This window comes from Podarcis filfolensis (assembly GCF_964270895.1).
Source record: "Podarcis filfolensis genome assembly, chromosome: 15".
NCBI lineage: Eukaryota > Metazoa > Chordata > Lepidosauria > Squamata > Lacertidae > Podarcis > Podarcis filfolensis.
In genome coordinates, this window is record NC_139618.1 from 10764438 (window position 1) to 10771726 (window position 7289).

Below are 7289 nucleotides of genomic sequence, written 5' to 3' on the forward strand. Positions count from 1 at the left end.
TGCCTGCAGCAATGTTTATACCCGTTCTTTTGAATGTGGTTAGCCGTCTGTGCATCATAGGGCTTGCCCACACTTCTTATTGTCCCACTTCCTTCCCCCGCTGGGGAAAAACCACTCTTCAGCACTCAACCGGGACAAGTGGCAATTGGGTTTTCTCCAGATTGATGCTTGCTCAGGGTTAGCACGATAGAGAGGGCTTTCCTTGGGAAAGGAGTGGTACAAAGAGAAAACTACTCAGACCTCTGCTTTCTAGATATGAGACAAGTGAGAGTGTGGACAAGCCCATAGTCACCATGTTGTTGTTGTTGCAACGAAAGAGGCATTCACTGGGGCATCTGTTAAATCTGTCTAGCCGTAAAATCCTTTTGGGGACAAGTGGTCACAAATATTAATGTTCCCAAAAGAGACAGAGCAAGGGACGCGGGTGGTGCTGTGGGTTAAACCACAGAGCCTAGGACTTGCCAATCTGAAGGTCGGCAGTTCGAATCCCCGCAATGGGGTGAGCTCCCATTGCTCAGTCCCTGCTCCTGCCAACCTAGCAGTTCGAAAGCAGGTGAAAGTGCAAGTAGATAAATAGGTACCGCTCTTGCAGGAAGGTAAACGGCGTTACCGTGCGCTGCTCTGGCTCGCCAGAAGCGGCTCAGTCATGCTGGCCACATGACCCGGAAGCTGTACGCCGGCTCCCTTGGCCAGTAAAGCGAGATGAGCGCCGCAACACCAGAGTTGGTCATGACTGGACCTAATGGTCAGGGGTCCCTTTACCTTTAAGAGACAGAGCTTACTTTTATTATCTTTATTGGATGGAGAAAGTGCTGTTGCTCTTTGTAAACCCATAATGATTTATTTGATGGCAGCACACTGAGCTATTTCGCAGGCATGGAACGACGCATTAGCATTTATTTTAGAGAGCTGGGACAAAAGTGTTATTCACAGCAATTTCTGAGTAAATTAGGCCTCACTAACACAATTCATTCTAAGCTGTATCCTGCCACTTTAAACAGTCAAGGCTTTCTTCGAAGGATGATGGGAACTGTAGTTTGTTGAAGGTTCTGAGACCGGCTGTAATATCACTATTTCCCTCACAGAGCTGCAATTCCCAGGGATTGATTGATTAACCACTCTGGGAATAAATGTATGGGGCAGAGGTGGCCTCTCTCATTATTTGTGCACTTTAGGAGTACAAACCAAACTGGAAGACTACGCAGCAGTGTGAAAGAATTTTACATTGCACATGAATAGTTAACCTTTCCAGTCTCTTATACATATTCTAAATATGAATATATGTGGAGAAATTTGTAATCATATGTGCATGTTTATATATTTGCGTATTTGATATTGTTCTTTGTTCATTCTGATCTTACGTTCTTGTCATTTGAATTCACGTGGAATGCATTTGCCTTTTCCCATTGTTTTTTTAAAAAAGAATATCAAGATATTTTCCCCTCATGTTCAAAAATTAGCTGGCTACTCCATGCTCTAATTACGTCATTACACATGAATCCCTTTCAGACTTTCACTGTGGACAGAGCAAACGTGGGGAATGAGGTTGTGTTGACAAGCTCCAGACATGATGCATGTTCAGATCATTTGAAGGGCAGACGAGAGACTACATCTCTTTCTATGGACCTCCTTCCACAGCTGGGAACACTGCAAAAATACACCCCCTCATCTGCAAAAGGAAAGAGCCTTTTTGGAATGCTGCTTCCACCTTCAAAGGGGAGTTCCTTTGCCACCCCCAGCTCCCCTTTGAAGAAGACCTGGGATGGTTTATCTCATGGTAGAAGTTGAGGACGACCACGTGGTTGTGGGGAGCCAATCAGACTGGAGGAGAGAGAGACCAAGTTTATTAGCTGGCTCCTCCCCAAACTCTCCACCTTCCCTATTGTCAGGCTTCAGGGAACTGGCTTCCTCCCCCCCCTTTGGCAGTAGATAAGCAGAACAAAGAGAAAGGAGTCTTCTTACCAGTTTGAAACTCTAACGATCACAGGAAGAGAAGAAATAATCCATATCCTAGGAATGAAGGTGCTCCCAAATAAGGGTTTCACCCACTTCCTCCCTGGTCATCCACATCACTACCGTGTCTTGTAACTTGATCTCGTAACCACTGTGCTTTGTGTGCTGCCACCTTATCTGCTCTTCTTGACCTTGGGTTGAGCAGATGAACGCTTTCCAGAGAAAGTGAGTCTGTTAACTCTCTTCCAGTGCTTCTCCTCCTAGCTGTTTCCCACCCAGTACTTCCCAGCTCCTGCCTTCTGAACTATGTCCCTCTGCAAACCACTGTTTCAAATCTATACTGTCCTCCTGCTCCTGAGAAGATTCAGGATCCTGATCAGGAGCAGGGAGAGGGAAAGGGGAAAACTCCCAGCATTCCTCCTCAGTGCAGCCCTCCTCAGCATGGTCCCTGACACCTATGCAGTATGAGCTTCTTAACCAGGGATGCCAGAATTTCCCGGACATAGCCGCTATTCAGCTCCCTTAAGCATTGCCCAGGCAGAAATCACTGAAATATCCTGGGAAATCCGAACATATGGCTAAGTTGCTCAACAACTTTGGCAAAAAGAAGAAAGAAAACCAACACAAATAAGCTCAACAACTTTCGTGTCTGGATTTTCACTTTTTAAAATATGGCAACCCTATCTTAACGCTTGTTTAGGGCTAGAATAGGAATTTTTTGAGGGGAGTCCCTGACTGGCCTTGGGCTTCCTTTTTCACCTACTTCATAATGATGGAAGTTTTTCTGCTTTTGGCCTAAGCAGGAAATATAGTTTGTGCATCTGGAGGAGTAGATATCAGTGGCATTGCTGGGTTAAGGGCACTCCTGGGTTGCCCAATGCTGGCTTGGCTTTGGAGGACCTTGGGGTGCCATTTAGACTTGGTGTGCACATCTGGGTCAATGCTGGTAGGGCTTTGGTGCGTACTTCAGGTTCGCATCCCCTTAGCTCTCATTGCAAACAGGAAGGCTTCCTTCCACCTTTTTGCTGCAGGGCCACAAGTGGAGTCTGTAAAAGTGCCCAGTGAATTTCTCCTAGAACGCATTTTTGTATGCAGTTGTGCCTAATGCGCACATTTTTGCAAAGCGATTTCTCTAATAGAATGCATTTTTATGTTACTTTCATGAATAGATGCATTTTTTGCACACTTTGCCATAGCATATGCATTTTTGTACACATTACAGTGTTACCTCAGTTCTCAAACGTAATCTGTTCCAGAAGACCGTTCAACTTCTGAAACTTTAAAAAACTGAGGCGCAAAGGGTGGTCTGCAAATTTAATTGAGAAAATTGAGAAACACTCAGCAGAAGCCGTTCAACTTCCGAGGTGCGTTCAAAAATGGAAGCATTTACTTTCGGGTTTTCGGCGTTCGAAAACCAAAACGTTTGACTTCTGAGACTTGTTTGAAGTTTTATTCTGTTTTTAATGTTCTGTTGAAAGCCACCTAGAGTGACTGGGGAAATTCAGCCAGATGGACGAGGTAGAAATAACAAGTTGTTGTTGTTGTTATATTCAAAAACTGAGGTACTACTGTACTTGGCTAGACAACTGCATTGCAAAATTCGGAGAAGTGCAAATTTTGAAGAGCCGCTGTTTTGGTTTAGAATGGCGACTTTACAAATAAGTCAATCTCACCCTCCAGAGCAAAGTACTGGGAACCATGCACAGGGCACTAGCAGTCCTTTTGCCAAGCAGATTTTGCTTCTCTATAACCCAACTCAATGTTCTTTTAAATCACTGGCTTTCTGCTAGTTTAGGGAAACTAGGCAAGGCATTCTCATAGGCATTTGCAACAATCCTTGTTTCTTCTTTTGGCACCAAGCATGATCTGCTATAAATGGTGTTTGCTATTCAAGCCCTTTCTTCTCTGTGTTTTGTTCAAATGATTTTAAACAAAAAAAAAAAAAACCCGTTCCCCCCCCCCATGCACAACCCATATAACCTGCTGTAGTTTCTAATTTACAACAGCAAAATATAATCTCCTCCATGAATTTGCATAAAAATGAACAGACCTTGCAGCACGATATTAAATTTGAAATTTGCATGCAAGGGTAGCCAAGTAATAAGTTTGCATTTCGAGATGTTTGTGCCTGCAAATTCACAAACTAGCAGATGTAATGAGGAGATTTGTACACCTCCCTGAAAGCAAATCAGCGATGAAAACACTTGGAGGCTGTTGTTACAGATCAAAGAGCATGGGATGTACAGGGTGGTATCAGAACTGGCATACAAACCAAGTCAGCCAGCCATTTCACTTGGCAACAGGCCCTGCTCAAAATGGAAGACAAAAAGCAGAAAATGCAGCTGTTCCTTCATGCAAGACTCCAGAACAATGCAGACACAATGCCAATAGGCACAGGAGTGGCTGGTGCATTAGGGCAAAGTGGGCAATGCCCCACCAAGCTCAGTCTACTCTCCACCTGCCTGCCTGCCTACCTACATCCAGTCCAGGCAGTGGCACTGGGGGTCAACGTTCTGTTCCTTAATCTCAGTGACGCCCTTATAAGACTCAGCAGGGAGGATGATAAAGACAGAACTGGAATTCGGCAACATTCACACTATGATACCACTTTAAGCAATCTTGGCTTCTGCCGAAGAATTCTGAGAACTGCAATTTTGTAAGGGTATTGAGAGTTCTATTCCCGTGCCCCCAAGCTTCAATTCCCAGAGTTCCCCTGGGAAAAGGGACTGATTGTTAAGCTGACCATTTAGTGGTAGGGAGTGTGGATTGTGGGCAGGAGATTCAATGCCTGACATCTTTTTTTGTGGTGGTGATGGCGGTTATGCAATATTACAGGAGGGGGTTATGTTTTCGTTTTGTATTTTTATGTTGCAAACTGCCCTGTGATCTTCAAATGAAGGGCGGCATATACATTCAATAAATAATAAATCATTATCACCATTGCCATTGCCAAATGCAATTGGAAAATACTCATTTCTAGAGTCGCTACCCATCCATGCATATGGTTCTGAGCTACATAGAGCAATGTTCTCATACCGTGTCAGCCATTTTTGTGTGTTCATATAAGATGCCACCCTCTCAGCAACTGGTGTTCCCAGATAGTTTACTTCTGGACACTGGAGTTCATAAGAACATAAGACAACCCTGCTGGACCACGCCAATGGCTCATTTAATCCAACATCCTCTTCTCACAGTGGCCAACCAGATACCTGTGGGAAGCCTTCAACCTGGACAGGAGTCCTCTCCACTCCAGAGCAACATGTATTCAGAGCAACATGTATTCAGAGGCATAATTTAAGCATCACAATAGACATGTCATCTAAGAAGAAGAAGAAGAAGAAGAGTTTGGATTTGATATCCTGCCTTTCACTCCCTTTAAAGAGTCTCAAAGCAGCTATCATTCTCAGTGGCGTAGCGTGGGTTGTCAGCACCCGGGGCAAGGCAAGTAATTTGCACCCCCTAACCCGTGGATTTGCGCCCCCTAACCCATGGATTTGCCCTAACCCCAGATGTTGCGCCCGGTGTGGCCCGCCCCCCCTGCACCCCCCACGCTACGCCACTGATCATTCTCCTTTCCCTTCCTCCCCCACAACAAACACTCTGTGAGGTGAGTGGGGCTGAGAGACTTCAGAGAAGTGTGACTAGTCCAAGGTCACCCAGCAGCTGCATGCGGAGGAGCGGAGACGTGAACCCGGTTCCCCAGATTACGAGACTACCGCTCTTAACCACTACACCACACTGGCTCTCATCTAGTGACTCTCATCAACATGGCAGGAACAGCTACAAAGAGTGGACATTCTTTCTTCTGTGCAACTCTTAAGAATTCAGGTGACTTCCCAAAGTTTTATCAACCTTCTTAACCAAATTCAAGACACTGATGAGTTTTCTTGCAGCCTGGATCATGTCAAGACATTCTCAGTGGTCCAGACAGACTTCCAGTCTCTCTTGTCAAGACAACTTCCTCTGTTAGGTACATATATTTTTCCCTGAATGCTAGTGTAGCTCACTTTAGGTTTGTTTGGTTTTTGTTTTGTTTTTTAAGGATCTTGTTAGCTCCCTAGCACAATCAAGACCTTTATTATTAAGCCTTCTTTTACCACCAGAACTGGGAGTGTAACAACCCGCTTATTCATAAGCTAATTTTACCTAAGAGGTTTCTCAGCAAAGCTGATTGTTCGTGCTGGATCCTTTATACAATTAAAATGGCAAAAGGGAAGGAAGAAAGAAATCACTTTAACATCATTAAAGCCCTGTGTTGCACAAGCCTCTGAGAGTCAGCAATTTAATGACTGAAACATGAGCAGCAATGCCTCCAAGTCCAATGACTCATTTACAGATCCCCTCCTCTCTCCTTCCCTGCCTTTTCCTGTTCTTCTGAGGTCTCTGACCCAACTAAACTGAGATGAATCAACAAAGGCACTTCACAGGTGAAAACAGCTACCTGGCTAAGATCAAGCCACTGGTTTGGGTGTACAAAGCCCTATACAGCTTAGGATTGGGGTACCTGAAAGATCACCTGACCCCTTATATTCCCAGCCACTCTGTAGATGACGGCCTCCTGCAGATGCCGTCTCATCAGGAGGTACATACTGTACAACATAGACATCAGGATTTTGGTATCAGGGTACCTGCTCTATGGAGAGACCTCAACTTGAATATTAGCCAGGTGTCATATCTACTGTCCAGGAGCGCCATCTGTGGGGAGGCCGGGAGGGAGCCCCCCCAAAAAAATTGATGAGGTGGCCGGGCCCCCTCAATATTCCACAGCCAAGGGGTCCCCGTCGGGCCCACCCATGGCTGCAACGGGCTCCATCAGGCCCTCCCATTGGTGCCAGGACTGCAAGTTCATAGGAAGCTCAGAGTCCCATTTTGCAGCCTTCCTACAGAGAACCTGAGGGTTCAGGGTGTGTTTTCTTGGGTGTGTAGCTTTCTACAACCTGGGAGCTAGCACTGTGATGCTCTTGAGGGGCCAAATGCGACTGACAACAAGCTGACTGTTAAGAGATTAAAATACAGTCATACCTCTGGTTGTGAACGTGATCTGTGCAGGAGGCACGTTTGCAACCCGCAGCATTCACAGCCTGAAGCACTGTGTCTGCGCATGTGCATGATGTGATTCGGTGGCTCTGCACATGTGTGAGCGCTAAAACCCGGAAGTAATGCGTTCCAGGACCTCCGGGTTAGGTGCGGTCCACAACCTGAAAACACGCAACCTGCAGCGTTCGCAACCCGAGGTATGACTGTAAAAACAAAAACCAGCAATTGCTAAAATTGTAATTTCCTCTCCATTTTGCAGGAGCGCCACTCTTTTTCTTCCTGAGAGGAATTGAAACTGA

At 45.5% G+C, this 7289-nt stretch overlaps 1 protein-coding gene across 4 annotated transcripts in view; it reads right to left on the minus strand.

The window, feature by feature from the left end:
* AUTS2 (activator of transcription and developmental regulator AUTS2) overlaps window positions 1-7289 on the minus strand; it is a 669531-nt gene that overhangs the window by 584724 nt on the left and 77518 nt on the right. The gene's annotated exons all lie outside the window — the stretch shown is intronic.